At 43.9% G+C, this 22,143-nt stretch overlaps 1 protein-coding gene across 11 annotated transcripts in view; it reads right to left on the reverse strand.

Annotated features, from left to right (window-relative positions):
* Positions 1-22,143, reverse strand: part of BCLAF1 (BCL2 associated transcription factor 1) — a 372,683-nt gene that overhangs the window by 308,797 nt on the left and 41,743 nt on the right. For all 11 annotated transcript variants that reach the window (XR_014963044.1, XM_085611511.1, XM_085611510.1 and 8 more), the window contains exon 2: positions 11,431-11,502. The gene's annotated coding sequence lies outside the window, so the exon portion shown is untranslated. The remainder of the gene's footprint in view (positions 1-11,430; positions 11,503-22,143) is intronic.

A 22,143-nucleotide genomic window follows, 5' to 3' on the forward strand; every position in this document is an offset into this window, starting at 1 on the left:
GCATTAATGCGATCGTCATATTTTAATTTGGAGTATTTTAATCCGCGGTCCTCAGCAAAAGCTGTAAAGACATTACTACCTGTTCGAAATCTCGCACGCTCGTCGTAGAGCACCTAGAGACGACTTCGAAGTCAGTGCAATATAAAGAGGAGCCCGTAAATAGAACTTCCTGAGAGAGCCCCAGGATTGATTGTAAGGGAGGGGGAGGGACAGCAGAGATAAGCCCCAGGCAGCTTGACTGTTTTTGACGAACCAGCGGCACCACTAGGCCCTCAAAAGACTGTCTCTAATACCTCCAGCCTCTCTGCCCAATGCCACTGAGGAGCATGTCTTTATGGGGCCATGTGTTTAAACAAATGGCCCCATAAAGATAAGAAAGCTTTCACGACGCACGTAAATCAGACAAGCCCGTCCAAGTGGGCTGTCTGAAAAAGCCGAACAAAAACGTCACGAAAAGCTCTTTTCCAATGGCTGGCCACCGTTTAGCAAAAACGGTGACGCCGGCCAATGGAAGAGAGGGGCGGGGCTTAAAGCCCTTTACAGAAAATACCTACAAACATTAAATCTCACCAGCGAGACTACGCATGTGCGCAGCCCACGCTAGCAGAGACCTAAAAATGGCATAAAAAAATAGTTAAATGTTGGAAAAATCCTATAAATAGAGACGGCTCACAGAGAGTTCCTCACACTGAAAAAACCATTGAAACCTGGCACTTGGAAGTCTGTCAGAGAAAGAGCCGAGTGTGCTGGCAGCTGACTGGCTGAATTTTGGGTCAAATAAAGATGTGGATAGGACGTATGCAGTCCATAACTAGGTCAAAGTTATCAAGTGTAATGAAGAACAAGTTACTTATCTTCGGTAACGATGTATCTGGTAGAGACACAGTCTAGCCGCAGATTCCTTAACTTAGAATATCCTCCAGGCGCCAGTCTGGATGCCAAGATTTTTCAGTACCTCTGCGTGCCGGGGAACGGCGTTAAATGGCTCCGCCCGACGTCGTCCACGGATATGACGTCAGTGGAGCCATATAATGAGTGGATGGACAAATTAGCACACCACCCAATTGCGAGAATGGGTGGAGAAGCAACATGTAAAACAGAGTAAGACATCCTGACCTGGGAAGGATGTGAAGTAGACTAACATGCATGAAGACCGAGACCACTGGTAGAAAAATCAGTGGGTAAGAACCCAACCTGAAAAGGTCCTCGCAGAGCAGGGAGGATGGGTGGGCATTAAGGAATCTGCGGCTAGACTGTGTCTCTACCAGATACATTGTTACCGAAGGTAAGTAACTTGTTCATCTGATAGAGACATCTAACCGCAAACTCCTTAACTTAGAATAGATACCAAAGCCATACACCATAGGAGGAGGGTCTGCGACTGAAACCCACCCAGTTCCAAAAGAGAACTAATCTGTCAATAGGAATGACTAAAACAGGTGGGGACAGCAAGTGCAAACGTGGCTGACACTAGACACATGAAGCCCTGTAAAGGAGCAGTAACAAGGAAATGCAACGGTAACACAGCCCGTCAGAGGACAGTATAAGACGTCCCTCGTCCAGGAAAGGACAAAGGGAAATCACGAAAACCAGAATAGTTCCATAAGCCTCTGTAATTAAAATTAATAGCCAAACTGTGCACAGGATCCCACTGATCTTCAAAAACAAACAGTCCCAGAGAAGGACAAAACAGCATAACAGAGTCAGAATGTACAAATGAGTATGAACCACAGTGAACGTCAGGAATAAGAGGTGTAGAGACAGATGTCACCCCTGTAGAAATGCTCAAAACCATGACTACAAGGAGAGACGTGTATGTGGAAGATAGAGGTACACATAAGCCGGCAGTGTGAACCGTGGGAGCCACCCACACATATGTAAGCTCATGAAGCATATCCTTGACAGAACACCCACGTTCTGTGAAGTACTGCAAACACATCACCTGGTAGGCATACTGACCAAGTATGCTCAGAGGTACAGTGGGTAAAGGATACCGGCCCGAACCATGCAGACACATAAGGCTCGCTCTCAAAAGAAAAAGAGAACGAGAGAGAGAATCTGGGGCTAAGAAACCCAAGATACCGTAACATGGAAGAAAGATAGTATGTGTGCCTTCTCACAGTGTGTATAGATAGTATGAGATATATATATATATATATATATATCACCATTTGCAGCTTCGACTCTCCTCCTCACTCAACTTCTCTGGAGAACGAAAGCACTCATGGGGGGTCGTTTCCGTCGAAGCTGCAATTGATATGCGGGAGCACCCCTGTATTGACAAGCACCCGCCTGCGAGTGCACCAGACTGGTGCTTTGGAGCAGATAGATATAGAATATATATATATATATATATATATATATATATACACATACACACATACACACATACTAAATATATACACCTATATATACACATATGTATACGTGTTTTATTTTTTTGAAAAGACAAGGGATGCTCGAAGAGCATGCCCAAGACAAATACAGAAGCCCGCACAATAGGTACCAATGGCACCGATGTGAACCATAGGACATAATATACGTCAAAACATAGTAAATCACATACATATACAGTCAGAAATATGTATATGTATCCATACACAGAAACTGTATAAATGACTATGTGCATCCTTGAACAAGGAAACTGCTAAGGATAACATCGGCAAAGGCCATGAGCGAGGGACCTGAGCCCCTGCCAGGCAAGGAGCAGAGGAACCAGAGTCCCTGCCCAGGAAGTGTGTAGGAAAAAGGGGGGTGGGGGGCACAAGGCAATGTGCAGAGAAACACATCTGGCGTAGAACCAACTGCCGACAAAGAAAAACCCAGAGAGGGTCGGAGTCATGAGGGAAGATCACAGACAGAAGCACTTCCTACCACCAGAGATTGAAGGAGAGAACGCAGCCAACACTGTGGCGCAGTTCGGAGCAGCAGGCACCAGTACCTGTGAATATGTGTACCCACATACGTGCCAGAACTAAAAATCGGAATAGGTGGGAAAACCGGGAGAAGGGAACGTCGAAGGGAGAGAGGGGAGCAGTGGGTACAATTAATAATGCGCAGAGGAAAAACACAGTGAACTGGACAACCAAATGCACAATGATGAGAAAAACAATACACTCAGAGGTCAATAATGCACAATAGTGAGCGAGAGAGAAGCAATAGACTCAGAGGTCAATAATTACCACGAAGCGGCAGGCAGGCAGGCAACAGCAGCTTTGAACACCCAGGCTTGAGGCTTAGAGGCGGCGACGGAGAGAATGGAGCTGCCAGGTAGAGTGCAAGCCTGTGACCAAGGTCAAGGTCTTACCCTTATCCTTTTTTAAGTGCTCTCCTTGTGAACTTAAGAATTAAAAACGCCTTCTGAGTCTAGACAGATTTGTAGTGATGACGAAGGGCAAAAAGTGACCACGAGAAACGGCCAACCATCATGATTTGTGTGTGCTATAAAAAGCTTTTTTGATGAAAACACCTCCAACTGTTCAAAACATAAACACGATTGAGATTAGATTCACTACTTTTATTTTCACAACTCCATTTATTAGGGGTTCGGTGGATGTACCCTGAAGCAGCATCAGATTAAGACATGGTGATTTAAACTCATCAAAAAAAAAATAAACAGGCCCAATTATCTTAAACATTTGTATGCTAAGTATACATATTCAGATTCTTATGTGACAATTATAACCAAAGTTAGTGTCAGAGTTACAGACAACCTTTTCTAGAGGCACGCCGAGTACAGCACCTTCTAACTACAATGGCAATTACAGACAAGAAGGGACGGTGTCACCGCTAAAACATCCTGTGATTCTGGGCAAGTTAGTTATCTCTCCGTGCCTAAAAAAAAATCCTGTCATCTGCATGTTACATGATTTAAGCGTTATATTATAGCCTTGTAAATGGAGCATAAGAGGGGCACCAGTGGGCTCAATGCGTGAGTAATTTGCACTTCTCTTACCAATAAGCGCTCTGAATTTGAAGTCAGCCAAAAGCAAAGTAAATACCAAGCTCTCTGGAAGACACAGCTTGTCATTTGACCACAGCAAACGTGACAATACAAGAACAAAATTTGCAGGCCAGTTTAGGAAGCTCTCGGAAGGATGCTGGTAAATAAGGCTTTGGCAACGGGAGGGAAGAAGTGAACCTGGAGAGCCTAACCAGCATATGGAAAGCAAGAAAATGGGAGTTAAAAACCAAAAAACCAATGGCAAGCAACGGGCAGAAAGCATTCCCAGGTCAACTTTCTGAAACTCCCCAAGATGTCTTTAGCAAACCAGACAGTTGTGCTGTCTGGTAGGCTGGGACGTAAAAAGGGCACGTCCAGCTATCGGGAATTAGGAAAGCACATTCCTTCTCCAGCCAGGATTAATTTCAGAAAGGACCCCACACTAAAGCAGACGTCCCAACTACTAGACGTTGCAGAAGGTTAGTGCTACTCTGCACTGGCAGTATTATCCTCAGTAACGGGCTACATTTTTCCTACTATAATTGGGGTAAAATTCAAACAAAAAAGTACAGTATGGTCCGGAGAGATCTGCCGTCGCAGGGGCAGGTGCTTGTGTGAGCATCCTTATGAAACCACAACGGAAAGTAAAGCATATTAAAAACTGTCCACGCCCTGAATCAAAAGAGCAATCACCTCTCCTGCTATCCTAGGGGTAAAGAAAGATAGGACAGTAACCCTGTGCTGCTTTTCAAACATACGTATGCTGACAGAGGATTTTTCACACTCCACAGCTTCTGAGATAGGAATATGCTAAGAAAAAATCTTTGTTTATCCTTTTTCTTATCTCAATGGACAGCAGGAGGAGGGTAGGGCAGAAGGGACAGGGACTGCAGACACAAACTATAAGAGTGCATGTACAAAAGCAAGAAGGAAAAAATCTGTAGGAGTCTGTGGCCAGTGGAAGGACACTAGCCACAAACCGGAAAATGTACTTAGTCTATGCTCCACGCCAGGATCACACATGAAGCTCCAGGAGGAAGCCAGAGTTGAGGAGAAGGTACTCTCCAATAAGAAGGAAATAAGACCGACGTGGGATCCAACCAATGGTAAGTAATGGGCGGGTTGTAAAGCGGTTTTAAGATTTGTTTGTTTACAATAGTTTAACAAGCACAGGCAAATACTGTGCAGGCGAAACCTAAACAGCATGCCCTTGCCAAGAGGAGCAAACACGACTCTACAGCCGACTGAAGGAAACTGCATGGAAGATGCCTCAACAGAAGTAGGAGTCGCCAACAGATCCCCACAGCCAGGCGATACAAGACTCAAGAACTACAACATTTACATAGTCAAGCTGCAACATCATTCTTCATTGAGCTGGGGAGCCTACAGTCTACAACCTCTGTAACTGCAGGTGCTTGTACTGCGACCTCCAAATTCTGTAAGATCAAGGAGAACCCCATCTGCAAAATGGTTGGCTGAGGGAAATAGTTCCAATTTAAGAACCATTTTGAAAAATCTTTCTAGCCCACGGCCATGGGTTACTGCCAAGTAATCACAACTGCCCTAAGATGCCAACAAGGGGTCTCATGTCTGACTCACACACATGGAGAGATACTTTTCCATTCTATCAGTAACACATTTAGGCAATACCACACCCATGAGCAGATACTATTTGAATCCTATGGTGTAATGGAGGCTTAGGGCCTCCATGACCAGACTATGAGCTGGGATAAACTCAAGAGGGTCTTCAGAGCAAATGAAGGTTTGGTACCTAAAGCGTCCTAGGCTCCCTTTTTAGGTCTCGCCTACGCAGCGCGCATGTGCTGCATAGGAGGGGACCTCTTGGAATCGATCAGCCTTTTTGGCCCCAAAACGTGCACCTTTTGCATTGCTTTCAATTGCAACACGTGCACGTTTGGCGTTTCCCTTGCGGAAGCGAGCTTTGACAACATCTGTTTGTAATTATCTTGCAAACAGATGGTGCCCTTGCTCGCTCCCGCAAGGGAAATGCTGGCTGGCTTCAGTAAACTCGTGCTTTGGGGAGAGGGCGCACAGTTGAATTTGACAGCGATTTGTGGATTTAGTAGTAGCCTGGGGCGAAGCTACGGAAAGAAGGGGGGGGGGGGGGGGTCAGGCTGCGGTTCAGTTGTAGGGAGTGATGGTGTTGTTTACAGACTCCCACGCTGGCTCCTGCGTGGTGTCTCCGGTTGAGTTTCAGAGCGTTACTACGGTTGACTGGACGTCTGTAGTCAAGATCGTTCTCAGAAGTAAAGAGGCCAGACCTCAATGGCTTTTGTGGGGGAGCCCCGTGGCTGTACCGCAAAACCTGGTCGCCGTGTACTTTTAAGACCACTTACTGAAAGCGAACCCCAGGGCCGAATGTGGAGGGGGCGTGGCTTCTATGGGTGCAGTGGCACCGGGGCCCACTGAGCCCTTATTTGATAATTCATACAGCAGCTAGAGGGGACATTTCTTTCCTCTCAATGGGGACAGGACAGTGGCTGCGCTACCGTGATTGTTGCTCGCCCCTCGCTACCCGGGGTGTTGTGGTTGCTGCTGCCCCCTCGCTCCAAGGGGTACTGTGCTTGCTGCTGCCCCCCCCTCTCACCCGGGGTGCCTAGTATCCCAGGCCACCCTGGTCTGAGATCATCTCCCCGCGATGCCCTTTGGTAAACGCGTGCACAGACTGCACGCTCGCAAGCAGATTACAGGGCTGTATACTACGGCAGTTCTTGCACCAGCCTTTAAATTACATGTCTGTCGGGCAGCGCCGCAGGTCCAGACTGGTTCTGTGGGGGAGAGTGAGCTTGGAGAGGCGACAGCCTTTGGTGCAGAGCTCCCCACGCACAGATCCAATATCGGGGCTCGCCCCTCACCAACTGAGCCAAGCGTGCTGGTGGCGGTAGACTGCTCAAAGAAACTATGACATGCCGATTAATAAAAGAGCCATTTTATTCAAAGAACGAGCTCTTTTTGGGTTTTATTTTTAGTTAAGGCCAGCATGTCAGTAAAGACATTTTTGAATAAAATCATGGATACAATTATATTCCATCTTTTAGAGGCGTCTCAACCATCAAACGTTTACAAGCTGTGCTCTCAACAGGCTAACAGAGATATCGCTAAATGGCGGAGGTTACCCTCTCCTCCTCTGATAGCTCCCTGAAAGCAGTAATATGTTTTTTTTTCTCAGCAAGAATGAAATGCCTTTAGAAACCAATACTTAGAATAAATCTGTTAAAACAGAGAACCCGGATATGTACTTGTGTCAGTTGGCTTTCAATTCGATGCCACACCGCATGCTGCACCTCTACCCCCTTTTGCCCTTTTGGATAAACACATAAGGTCCCAAAAGCGAGACCTATTGGCTATGCCAATGCTTGTTTCTCTAGCACATGAGAAAGGGGTCCAACTGAAGTAGGCTGTCCAGTAACCCAAAAACTTTCTGCGACCGGATAGTTTGATGGTTTTTGATGGTTATATCCTCATAACACTTGCATAGGGCAAGAACAGGTTGAGGTCCACGTGGGAGGTTCTGGGTGGACGATCTGTTAAGAGAAGGAGTCATTGGAGGAGTGGGTACAACCGTGCTACCTCACTAGCAGAAAAAGCATGCACAATTCATAGGTTATGCAAGTCCACTCGAGCTAACAGTTAGTGATATGTCACTCATGGCTTAAAGTCAAGAGTGTTTGATAGAAGCTAGCTTAAACTGAAGAAATAAATGGATGGAGGAGCAAACTAGCAAAAGATTTTTAAAAATCCTAAAAGTATTGGTGAAAAGTCCCAAGTCAGGAAGTTGTAGAATGCACGAGATTGAAGTTTCAATCCACACCATTTGGCAGATTTTAAAGGTGTCACTGCTGCAAAATCTATTTGTTTTGTTAATTTTTTTTGACAAGTTACACAGAAGTGCTAAGTGCAGTGCAGCATGTTTTAAAGTAAAAAATAAAATAAAAAAATTCAAAACTGAGGTCAACGCCGCCCACATGATAGCTCTTTTTTTCTCAAGACTTTAAGCCATGCTGTACAGCCGCTAGGGCCGCTGTGCAACATGTCTTATAAAAACATTGTCAAAACCAACACATTTCCCACAGTCGAAATATATTGGCTTTGTCAATGCTTGTTGGCTTTAGGCAAGGGGAGAGCAAGTGATTTGCCCGTAATCACAAGATGTTGAAATGAGGCCAAGGCTAGGGAGAGGATGTGATGTCCTCTGGGTATAGGATGTCAGCAAGGGCCAGAGCTGCCAACTATGGAACTGGGAACCCGGGTTAGAGTCTCCGCATTGGCTCAACATTCTGTGATTCTGGGCAAATCACGCAATACCCCGTGCCTACAACAATGAATGTGTACTTGTGTAAAGTAACTGGTGCTCATGTAAAGTGCTACAATTCTTAATGTGGTGTTAAAGTTACATAGAACTGCAATAAAAAAAAAAACAATGGGAAAAGCAGGGTTGGGGTGGAAGGGATCTGTGGACAGCAACGGGAGTTCAACGGGGCAAGCAGCGACTGGTGGGAGGTGAGGGGGAGCAGGTGCAACCAACAACATATGTGGGCAGGCACAAAGAGATTAAGCAATTTGTTCGTAATTTCAAGAGGTTTCGTTTTTGGACTGGAACGATGCATTAATAAGATGTTTTTTTTTTTTTTTTTTAAGTACCTCTGAAGGCACGCGAGGGCAACAACAAGCCGGGAGGAGAGAAGACGGCATGGAGATGCACTTGTATGGAGCGCTCAGTAAGAAATGAATTTTAAAAAAAGTTTTTTTTATGGGCTTAGCCAATGGAAGGACACTGGCCAGTAGCCAGTGATCATAAGCTGTACTTAGGCCAAGCTCCACGCCATGGCATGGACAGGCAAGCAGAGCTGGAAGTGACAATGTGCTGACCAATCATATGCACTGAAATTAGTGTGACGTTGGAATAAACAAATGGTAAGTTCAGGTATGTTTTTTGGAAGGGGGGGTTCCCAAGTCTCCGACGAATTTGTATTTTTAGTACAAAAAGATTTTGTAAGCACAATGCCAAGTGTTGTGCAGGCGAAACCTCAACTGGCATGTTTGCTGGCACAGGCAGGTAAGGGGGTATGCACACTATGACTCAGATATGTGGTACATGGGGCAAAGTCTGCATTAGAAACTTTCATAGCAGAGCCCCTTTCCCACCATTAACTGGAAATTCAGAATAGGAAAGACCCATGGTCTAAAAGAAACGTGAACTGAGAGGTCCTTGCAGGCTTGATTTGCAAAATTAGAGCTGTTAGCTAATACAACCAAGCAATGTCGAAGAGCCCTACTCCCCACGTAGCGTTAGATGACCACCCATGTCCTCAAACTTTTCTCCTTTTTAGATCGGGCCTGGAGACAAATGTAACTGTCCCGCCAGCCTGATGTTAACAAAACAAAAACACAACACAAATATAGATGGGTTTTGATCAACCCTCTTTGTCCATTGGTTTGTTCAGCTGTCATTAATATTTTGCTTCTACGCACCACAGCATACAGCAAGGGTCAGCACACTTCAGCCAGTGGCTCTCTTGTATTGAATTATGGTATTTTACCAAATAACATGTGCGTATCAACCTGAAAAGGAGTATGGGGCTAGTGTGGTTGGCGTGCTTGGCTACTCCTTAAAATTTATATTGTTGCCTTTTTTTAACATAGCAAAAATAAAAAATAATAACCATAACAAGCTTACAGAGGCCAAATCTACTGGCTTTGCCAATGATAATTTACATGGGGAGGGGTAATGAATGAAAACAAGAAAGGGAAGAGAGTTGTGATTTTCATTAAGAGTAAAAATAAATTTCATAAATACAGTAGAGCCAAATGAACTATTATTCTGAAGAGAGATTTTCCCTCCGTTGCAAGTGTTGAGTATCAAATTATAGGTGGATGTATTTAATGACCATAATTAATTAAAAACAAAAACACACAAGTCCGCACTTTCCTGACCGTGGCTATCCATAAGACTGTTCCGTAATTTAGCACATGGCTGCTGACAAAGAGTAATGAGGTTGTTGTCCAATTCAATTTCACAAAAAAAGTGGATTGAGGGAAAGTAGCCAATGCAAAGAGGAGATCCATAGCCATACAGAACAAAAACAAAAATGAGGGCATGGCCACAGAAGCCAAAGCTACTCAGCATCTCATATGAACTCTCAATATACTAGAAAGCTGTTTCAACCTCCATGTAATATATAGCAAAAAAAGGGGGCTTAGAGGGATCAATCTCTTATTTATACGCAAGAAACAATAAATTTTCTCGGCAATTAATATTTTCTTATATCAAAATTTTTTAAAGCTTATTTTTCAGAAGCGAATCTCTCAATAGACATCGGTGTTTAGTACACAAAATATATACATTTAACACACAAAAGACACAAAACACCTCTATATACAACTTCATCCAACATATATACATATCTTATATACACAACATATAAATTCCCCTAACTCTTGCTCCAAACAATGTATACTTCTTTTTTGCAGTAATACATTCAGAGGTCATCCTTTGGCGTCAGAGGTAATGCTCCTCTCTTGATCTTTGGTATATGCGCCAAAATAATTGATTTCTAAATCAACCCAATCTGTGGACTCCTCATGAATCAATGTGTCGACACGTTCGCGTTTCAGCCTTCAATTATTTGGCTTCCTCAGCACTGCATGGGCAAATTAGGGATAGTTTTATCAGAATAGGTTTGATGGTGATTATTATTATTATTTTTTGTAGATAGTCTGTAATCCCCGTCCTGATGAAGCCAAATAATTGAAGGCTGAAACGCGAAGAGAGGAGCATTACCTCTGACGCCAAGAGGACGACCTCTGAATGTATTACTGCAAAAAAGAAGTATACATTGTTTGGAGCAAGAGTTAGGGGAATTTATATGTTGTGTATATATGTTGGATGAAGTTGTATACAGAGGTGTTTTGTGTGTTAAATGTATATATTTTGTGTACTAAACACGGATGTCTATTGAGAGATTCGCTTCTGAAAATAAGCTTTAAAAACTTTTGATATAAGAAAATATTAATTGCAGAGAAAATATATTGTTTCTTGCGAATAAATAAATAAGAGATTGATCCCTCTAAGCCCCCTTTTTTTGCTATATATTAGATGTGTCTATACCCAGGTATGGGAGGGTCATTTGGGTATGCCCCATAGTGTTCTATTGGTGGTTTCAACCTCCATGTTCAGATGTTGGCAGCAATTCCTCCACGATACCAAAGAAAGCCCCATATATAACAGCTAGCTCAAATGGTCAGATCCAAGCACCTTTGGTCTTAGTTCACCAGTTCCAGAGAGAGATCACTAGTTTACACACATCAAGGACCAAGAAGAAAACAATTCAGACACATTAGTTCACAGTTTGATCAAATATTTTTTACATTGTTTTGTAAGCCACAGAGTATTCATTATTTAAACAAGTCAAACATACACAATCACAGAATAAATGTGAAATCAATAAGCCTAAAGACAGCCCTACCTTCAGTTTAAAAACTAAATGTTCTTGTGCTTTAAGCGCTTATCCGGACAAAAGTAGTGCAGTAGCAGGGTCCTACAAAAGGAAAAAAACACAAATGCTGAGAAAATATACATTTTCACATAACAGCGTTCATTTACTGTAGTCACAATTGGTCACCTTTCTATTGCAACCCATTTCACAGTTCCCGTAATACAGAATTAACTCCTTTCCTCATCACTATTCAAAGACCTCACAAAAGTGGTCACTTGCCAATTTTATTGATCTTGTACTTTTAAACACACTAAAAGAAAAAGTGCTAAGAACCATCTTTTTAGGCTGAAGCCTACCAGACATATTGGGGGCATTCTGAAAGTTTCTCTGGAAATGCGTGCCACCTACTGCTTACCATTGTCTTTGGGTTTTGTAAATCACAGTTGCTTACTTTCTATTTGGTGCCTTTATTTGTTTTAGGCTGTCCAGCTTGAGTTAGTACCTCGCATGGAGCATACATGGTCTGTTTACTAATTTTGTTTTTTAACACAAATGCTCGCTTTCTTTAAACAGGCCATTACATTTTGTTCTTATCTTGTCACATTTGCTGTGCATTCAAAGACAGGGGTCAATTGTCAGGCTCTGTATTCCGAGGGAGCTTGGTGTTTACTTTTCCTTCTCGAACTTCAAACTGAGAGGATTTATCGGACAATCTGGGGTTGTGAAAGAATTTATTTTCCAGCATATAAAATTTAAATGTTTGCAAATGAACAGTGTATATTACATAATATATCAGAATTAGGAAAGCACAAAATGAAGCACTTTTTTGTAATTCGGACGTACGTAGAAAGAAATATTTGAATACGATCAAAACAAACCAGTATACTAGGCGATGCCATTTAAACACTTTTGTGCTGCATAGTTTTATTCAGTAAGCTGTACGTCTGTATAAATGTAACGGCCATTTTAAATGAAAATATGTTATCTGTTATGGCAGTGTGCTACCACACCATGCACACTCCACATTACGCCACACCGCTCCACTCTACACTGCTCCACCCTACACCGTTAACTTTTAACCATTTTGAACAGCAGCCATGCTGGTGTACAACATGGCTAATGCACATTGGCAAAGCCAAAAGCTCTTGTATAGGCAAGACCCATTGGTTTTGCCAGTGCTTGTTTACTCATTAGCTTTGCCAGAGATTACCTGGGTCCAGGCTACATTGTACAAAATTAGATTCATTTTTATTATAGGTCGGGCGATTAAGTGACTTGGTCAAAATCACTGGATGTTGAGCTGATGCCAGAATTAGAAATTTCTACTTCCCAGTTTCAACTTCAGCATAACGCTACATCCTATGTTTTTTTTCCCTCTGGGAAAGGTGACTTCACAGCAAGGCCTATGCAAATGCACATCTCCAACAAGGCCTAAAAGACACTTGGAACGAGGGACAACACCCAGCCCCTAACAAGGCCACTTCTCTTACTCACTCTTCTCCACCATCCCATTATGGCTTCAGGGTATGACCTGGCAGTGGAGGGGGGTCAAGAAAAGCACAGGGCTGATGCTGCTATGCCAGGGGGGGCAAAGATGAGAATGCCCCCCACCGGGAGGCCCCTGCATACTCCCACCCTCCCTACACCCCTAATGGCCTGACAGTGATGGCCCAGCAGGGGAATGACAGCTTATGGGCAGGGCCGGCAACACCAGGCAGGGGGCCATGGTGATAATGCCCTTAGGGCCAGAACACCAGCTCCTTCCTCATCAACAGAACCCACAGGGTTCGCCTCCCCCTATTCCATTCTGAAGCCACCAAGATCATCTGCGGCGTACCCCAAGGTTCATCCCTCAGCCTGACCCTTTTCAACGTCTACATGGCACCGCTCGCCAACATAGTCTGCTCGCACAACCTCAACATCGTCTCCTATGCCGACGACACTCAGCTGATCTTCTCTCTCACCAAGAACACCGCCACCGCCAAAACCAACCTCCACGAAGGAATGAAGGCCGTCGTCTACTGGATGCAGTACAGCCGCCTGAAACTTAACAACTCCTGGTGGCCAGCCGCCCTGGGAGCTGCACCCACACCCACCAACCATGCATGCAACCTGGGGTTCATCCTGGACTCTTCTCTCTCAATGACCCAGCAAGTCAACGCCGTCTCCACTTCCTGCTTCAACACCCTCCACATGCTCCGCAATATCTACAGGTGGATCCCCACAGGAACCATAAGGACGGTCACCCAGGCCTTTGTCACAGTGGCGTAACAAAAGTTGAAGGGGCCCCCCTGCAAGGTACACAGAGGGGACCCGCTCCGGATTTAATCCAGAGCTCTCCGGTGTGAATACAGTGCTGAAGGGGCCCCCTGCAGCTTGGGCCCCCCCGCACTGTGGGGGCCTGTGTTACGCCCCTGCCTCGTCAGTAGCAGACTGGACTATGGCAACGCCCTCTAGGCAGGAACCACGGCCAAATTCCAGAGGCTCTTCGTGAGCTATGAAGATGACGCGACACAGAATGTCTTCAGTGGGCCTGCTCTTACTGCTGGGCCACCCTACACTGCAGAAGCGTTGAATCCTAAACCAGAGGTACCGGGCTTCAATGAAATTTCTAGTCACTATTCTAAATAAGACATGTAATAAACCCTTTGACGATCTCTGTATCTCCAACTCTTTGTTAGTGGGTAATATTCTGAGACTTCCTAGAGCTGAAATACAAATGAAACCCCTGTAGCTGGAGCAGGAAAATACCTGACCTACAACACTGGTTTTTATATTGATAACGACCTCCGGTGATTCATAAATTAAGAGTATGCTCAGAGTGGTTCTTAATGTAACCAGCTTCTCAGCTCTAACACAAGAAATACATATTAGCATTGTACTGTTATGTACCCCAATCTAGGCCTAGGAAGCTACACAACCTTTCACCTACATTTGTCCTACCTTGCTCTGCATAACGGTTCTAGCACTGACCTTTTACCCAGTTATGTGCTGAATAAATGTCGATCGGTTTCCTTGAAACTAGCCTCATTTATTATGCATGAGGATTCTTAGAAAAGTCCCCGTACGTGACGTACATATCAGGATTAACATACTCTGTCTAAAAGTCATGGTCATCTTCATCCTAGGACAAAAGAACTACTTTGCATAATTGCAGGTAATGAGGTTTAGCCTCATTTACATAAGTCCCTGCATGCTTCAGCATGGTCCAACTCAAGACCAAGATGGGGTCTTTCCTAGGGTATTCTTGGCTATACACCTATATACATGCTAGGTACACTTGGGTACATCTAGTTAGGGTTTGCATCATAGGAGTACGCTTGATTATTGTCATGCATATATAACAGCACATATTCAGTTTTTTTGGGGTTTTTTTAGCACCACGGTAGAATTCTACCTTTTATTTACCCTTTTGGTGCTTGTAATCTTATACCTTTGTTTCTGTCTAATGATTGTCACAGAAAACATGTTTTATACTAAAATTAAACTGGCTCAATAAAAACTTATAGAAAACGTACCTATTGTTTATCCTGTGAATCTCCCTGAGACTGAGTGAGGACGATTGACTGAGCGAAAAGTACTGTACTATTTCCGCTATCCCTGAAGGTTAAAGGGTAGTCATGTTCGATGGTTGCCAGAAACTATTCGCTCCTTGGTAAGGTAAGGGGGCTTATGGTGGCACTGTGAGCTAGCTGGTCCATCGGCTGACATATCCTTTGGAGATGCCTAGAATCAGTCTTGACACCAATGCCTTAGTTTATGTTGTCTAAACACGTAGATCCTATGTATTTTTAGGAACTACATGACAGTACCTTTCGTCTTAACAGCAAACATTCACTTCCCTTCAACGGTCAAAACCTTAACACCATGCAAGAGTCAAAAGAGAACAAACATGCCTGTACATGCAAAGGATTCTCTTGTTGAATACAAAGTGCAATTAGAGATCACAGCCTTTGAATAATGACACCAGTAACAATGTGAAATATCAAAAGTGTAAATACTTGACCTCCAGAACAAAAGATGTGGTCTAACGGCTAGGGCGGTCGGCCTCAAATCTGGGGAACTGGGTTAGAGTCTTGGAAATGACACTCAGCATCCTGTGATTCTGGGAAAATCACTTGATCTCCCCGTGCCCAACAATAATGAAATGCGTCCTTATGTAACGCAACAGGTGCTTGTGTAAAGCGCTCGAATACCTTCGGGTCAAGTTTGCGCTATATAAAACTCTGAAAAAATAGCAATTCTCTGCACCCAGCAAATCTTCGAATACTCCTGGTGTAACGCTTTGACTTTCAAACTCTGGCAACAAGGAATCAGCCACAGCAACAGAGTACCTTGACTGCATAGCAAAGAGTATTTAGAAACACGACGACCTTATAATCTGGAGTGTAGGATTGCTACCATCATTGTAAATCTTTTGAGAGTCTTGGGGCACACTGGGAAAGTCTGTCTTGACTCGTCTGTGTTTTGCAGAGCGTGCACAATGCAAAAAGAGCCTCACGCCATGCGGCACCCACACTCTACTTGTAAGCTCATCTCTTCTGCTGTCAAAGACCTCCCCCCCCCCCACCCAGAAAGTTTGGAGGAGCACGTCTACTTATCTGACAAGCTTATTCAGGTGAACTCCGTCAGCAGCTCATGACAGGTGGCTGTTCGATGTTTAGCTGAGACCCAGCCTACCTGTTGATGAGAGGAAGTGAGTGTGTTTCTCTAGAGAGATTGAAGAGCTTATGGGAGGCAAACTTGATCACTTTATAAATGAGGGATGAGACGTATTACTAAAGACTCTGATGCCCTGCCTGGACTTTGAACCTAGCCTTCCCGTGCTGAAGGCAGTGGCATTTCCTGGCCTGACTCTCCTCCTGCAAGCTGCAGCTGCCAGACTCGGTGCACCGGCTGCAGGTACAGACCAGAGCAAGTCTTAAGATCCTGAGCCTGGCCCGTCTTCCTTACCTGGCAAAGCCTCACCTGTCTGAGACCCTAAGCAAGTCCCTAGTGGCCTACGGGACGTCTCCATCCTCTCTATCTGCAGGGAGGATGTTTACCAGATTCTACTCCTTTTACACAGCATCTGTGTAGACAAGGCTCAGCCACTCTGCCTGTTTCAGGACAAGAAAGGCTTGCAAGTCCACAATCTACCACAGACCCTCCTTTGCAAACCCTCCTACTCTCAGCTCCCTCAGAAGTCACAGACCCAGGACTCAGAGTCCTCAGGGCTCAATATTGCTGTTAGAGTGTCTCAGCAGCAAGCGCCTAGAGGCAGCCTTGGATGGAATATGGTGCACATTGAAGTAGAGGGCAGAAGAAACTGCCCACTTCCCAGATGTCCCCTTTCTTCTCTCTTCACTGCAGAGACCAAACAAGTATCAGGGAATTCTCCAGAGCGTGCCCTTCGGCACAACAAAATCATAAAATGTCAAGGCACAAACCAGTGATGCATCAACCCGTGCTATGGATTTATGGTACAGTGAGCTCGAATGAATATATTGTGTGCTACTGACTGGCCCAACAGTGGACAAACTTCGCCATCAACACCCCACACAAAAGGGGTTTAGATGACACAGATTTGATGCGCTTCGGGTGAGTGAATGATGCCACGTTCGATTTCAGATACACCAGATTACTGTTTTATATGACAATGCAGCTTGACTTGGAGGAACAGCGCTGGCTCCCTGCTATACTGCGGTGCCAGTGAGGGGCCCAGTCCCTCTTTCACAAAAGCACCAGCAAACAAAAGGTGCACATATTCCAACTATCTAATGCTGCTGCATAACTCGATAAAGGCCCTGTTATCGGTAGACGGTAGCTCCCTCACACACATCCACCCAGAGGAAAGGACTCGAACAGTCTTAAACGGGTTCTTCTGATCTGATGGAACTGGCTCCTGGGGTCCAGCAAGAAATGACATTGTGCAACCCTTTGAGGCACTAGGAAGCGCTATATTGGCCTGGCCTGGCCTGCCTAGGAGGGGCCTCACTGCCTTCAGAGCAAACCCTGTGCCCCGTGTGGTGGATTTATTGCTGTCTCAGCACCCAAATAGGGCAAGGTGACCTAAGTTTTCACCAGACGTCATAGTGGAAACGCAGTGCACCGGCACTTCATTGCCAACACCGGGACTTATGACAACCAGCCACATGGTGCCGTTCTTTGTCCAATTCATGATGAACACAACAGTCATTTAATCATTCTATATACATTAACAAGCTGTCGCCATTACACGAATGAAAGAAAAAAAGTGCTTACCGACTTAATGAAGGAGACAGTGTAACGCCGCAAGAAAAAGATACAGTCGTGATGGGGGGTCACAAAAGGAGACAGGACGGTAGCAAGGCAGGACTAAGAAGCCTCATTATCAATCAGAAGCCAGCATTTACCATGGACGATGATGCCAGCCAATGAAAAAAATGGACGAAACTTCCACATCTGTCCCTACTACAATACGCCTCGCAGAGCGAGTACTGCATGCGCTGCAACGCTAGGCTCGACCTAAAAAGGGCCCCAAGACTTCTCCAGCCAGATTTCATTACTAGATGCAACCGGAAAACTGTTTGCCAAAAGCATACGCCTTCGTCTTCAGGATTGGGCTTTTGGTAATGCTCTAATCCCTGTAGAACAAGCAGGGTTTCGTGCACATAGTGACACTATGAATAACATCTCTGTCCTACTAACCCGGATTGAAAAATATCCTATTTTGTTTATGGCCACTTTTGGGGACAATGGCAGCTGCTTTATTTTGTTGTATTTTTATCCTGAACACGGCGCCCGCTTTAGGGACACCGCGCTCTGCTTATTTATTCATTTTTATTTAATACTGAGCGTGGCGTCCACTTCTGGGACACCGCGCTCGTTTTTTTTTTTTTTTTGCTTTCATTGTGATCGCGGTGCCCGCTTCAAGGACACTGAGCTCAGTGTTAAAGGTTTTATATATAAAAAAAAAACTAGTGCGGTGTCCTTGATGTGGCGCCGCGCTCAGTTTCCAACAAACTATTTGCAAGGCAATAGGTCTCGCATTTTGGTGAGTTTAAGGTATTGGCATTGTAGATGACAAAGCCTTTTATTTATGTTTTAAAAAACAAAAGTAATAGGCATGGTCATTTACAATGCCAAAAGCTTAAACTTGCATAATTGCGAGACCTATTGCATTGCAAATGCTTGTTCCTGGTAGATCAATGATCTTACGAGCCGAGTTGGGCTCTGTAGAGGTGATCTACCAAAACTAGGCCCTATGGAATGGAGTTGTAACGCCATCATATTGGATTTTACTCCAATAGGTTTGCAAAGGCGATTTAATGAGCTTGGTCACTATTCTGATAATTTCCTAAAAATAAACATTAAAAAAAGTAACATCATGGTCTTTAGGTCTCGGGGATGTAGGATCAGGAAAAATATCAATTGGTTTTTAGGTAGAAATAATCTTGAAGTGGTGACGCAATACCCGTACCTGGGTAGAATTTTTTTGAATAAGTGCTCCAGCAATGACCACATTGACCAGTGCAGAAGTAAAGTTATTTCCCAGGTCTTTGCACTTGGTAGGATGTATAAATGCTGTGGGCAAAGACATTTTGCACATGTTCTATCCGTTTATAAAATCCCGCCATCGTTGAGTTGCGCTGGAGAGTCTGTCGATCCTCAGAAACGGTATTTTTTTGAAGGGCGCATTTGGCGCCAAATCTGTAATCGGAATTGTTCAGTGAGCATAGCTGCACTTCGGCTTGAGTTTGGGCTTCTCTGGTCTTTTGTGTTTGCTATGGCAGCATGCTTAAGGTGGGGAAACGCTGCACTAAGACATGAATCTTTGACAGTCAAAGGGAAAAGTGTAATTTTTAGAAATTATGAGAAAACTTTGGTCTTATTTGAAATGAAGAGGAGTGGTGGTACATGTTCTCAACCAAAATCTGCAGTGAAAGCTTTAATCAAAAAAACTATTTACGAAGTCAGTCATAAGAGAGATATTTCTTCGTGTTCAGGGCACTCCAGAAACGACATAATAGTGGGGAGTTGCATGTATAAAAAAAAACAACCATACGTTGTATGGAACCTCCGCCATAGAGTGTGTAGACCTATTTTGCTGCTAAAGATGAAGCTGCTCCCCTTGCGAATTAGAACAAGGGCTTGAGAGGAATACCTAGGGAGGAAAGAATTTGTGATTTATGTGGAAATTGGGTGCAAGATTTGAACCATGTATGATTTGTTTGTCCCACATTGCAACGCCTACAATGTTATTTGTTAAGACCTGTATTATTAAAGTAGAATATCACTACCGCAGAGGAGGCTCAGGATTGTTTATTTGCCCCACCCCCCCTGAATTAGTATGTGCGAAAACTTTTAGCTTTTTCAAACAATTTTTAAATATTTTTTAGATAGGAGCTAAGATTCGGTAGGCCAAATTTGATGTTGAGTGGTTGATAATTTTTGCACATTAAAATCTGAAAACTAGGGCAGGATGTAAAATCAAGTACTCTTCTGTCACGCCCCACATTATGTGTAAGATCTGATAGGAAAAGGGACCTAGCTGCGTAGCATGTCGTTCTTTTATTGCAAATCATTTTTAAAGCTATTTGAACTGTATAAATGAGGATGTTTGGAAATTCAAAGGGACCAAGACTTATGGAGTTTTGCACATTATATGGAGTCACGTTTGCTTTTAACCCCACTTGTTCAGTGAAATTATAATTGTTCTGTTATTAAGAATATTCTGATATAATATACTGTAAATTCCTTTCTCGTTTTTGTAAATTTTTATGTGGGACTCATTGGAGCTCCAAATCATAAATTAACATATTGAGTTAACTATAACTCACGCTCCCGCAATGCACTGCTTATGACCCCACATATTACATCACGCATGACATGGTCAGTGACATCACTCATGACATCTCAAATGACATCACTGATAACTTTGGCACCGTTTGACGAATCCTCAAGAAATTTTCAAAACTAGTATGACGCTCACTTCAGCTACGTCTTTACTCCCATAGAGATTTTAGACAGGACTACAGCCCAAACTGCTTAACAGAATTACACCAAAATTTGGCAAAAGGGCATACATTAGTCCAGGGAAGTGCCTTTTTCTTATTTGGTGTAAAGCTGTCCGCAGCTGGAGTTATTAAAAGAAATTCAAATTTGTATATGCAGGGACATGATCCTCATAGGAGCAAACAGTCCACATGGTCAAATCTAATTGGTTCCCAACACTTCAAACCAGGAAACGCATGCAGCCATTTTGGAGCTCTGCTTCAGCCGGAGCCCAAAAAAAAAAACGTAAAACATATGAGAAGGGGGCAGGGTAGGAATACCCTGACATCCTTGGCCCCTGAGGACCCTGCCAGGACAAAAAAAAAACGCCGGAAGCGTGGGCTCCTGCACTTCTTAACTAATAGACCCCCATAGAAAAAACTAATTGGGGGGGACAAGTTGTCACCCCTCCTGTGCCCCCCCTTCCCTAGTACAAATACATTGTTTAAAAAGGCTGTGCCCCAGTGGTTGGGTCCCCGGGGTCGAAATCTGCCCGGGAAGGGAAAGCGCGGATCCTTCCCCTAATAAAATTATGAAATAATTAAAAGCCTGCCCCCTTTCTTAACCACTCTGCAAAGGGAACCCCTGGTGCACAACTGGTTGAGGGGAGAAATGTCCTTGGCTGCTGAGGGTCCTACGGGGCCAACAATTACCTCCAGTAAGTCCAACACAGCGGGATTGCGGAGAGGTAATTCAAGGAAATGCCCCCTTTCTATACCACACTGCAAACAGGCCTACTGGTGCACAACTATTTGGGGGATGAAGTTCCCTTAGATGCTGAGAGTACTTGGGGGGGCCAGAAGCCCTCCTGTTATCTCCAGTAAGTCCAACTCATGATATAGCCAGTGGCAATATATATACACACATGTACATACGCCCGTACATACACACATACACGAACATACACATACAAACACACACGCACATACACATACATATACGAACATACACGTGCATACTCACGTACATACATACACACATACATACGTACACACAAATGTACATACACACAAATGTACATAGAAATGTACATACACATACAAATGTACATACACATACAAATGTACATACACACATGTACATATATATATATATATATATTCACTGAAAAAACCATAGGTTTCACACATGTTATAGTTAGCTGGACATTTTACTGATAAAAAACCAATGAAATTCCCCCGTTACAGTTACTGTAGGCAACTATAACTCACGCGACCGTAATCCTCTGCTGATGCTAATACTGTATTTAGACACTTATTTGCCCATGTCTTCTTCCATTAAATTTTAGCTATACATATATTACAAATATTTTTTTTTCATAAAGACACATGTCATCAGCAGAGGATTACGGTCGCGTGAGTTATAGTTGCCTACAGTAACTATAACGGGGGAATTTCATTGGTTTTTTATCAGTAAAATGTCCAGCTAACTATAACATGTGTGAAACCTATGGTTTTTTCAGTGAATTTGCAAGGTTTTTTAAAGCGCTTCGCGCACCGCGTGCCCACGTTACGCTAGATGGGCCATGAACGCACGATGCCCTTCGCGCACTGTGCGCACATGGAGGACATATGATGAGCATCGTTGTGACAGGTAAAATATATGTTTTGTTTAGCTCTAAAAAATCATGCACAAAAGGTGCCCTTCGGGCACCTTTTGCACACGGGGTGGGGAGAATGTGGATATTTTTTTTATTATTATTATTATTTCTTACCGTACGCGTACGGT

The sequence above is a fragment of the Triturus cristatus genome, chromosome 6 (assembly GCF_964204655.1).
Source record: "Triturus cristatus chromosome 6, aTriCri1.1, whole genome shotgun sequence".
Lineage (NCBI taxonomy): Eukaryota > Metazoa > Chordata > Amphibia > Caudata > Salamandridae > Triturus > Triturus cristatus.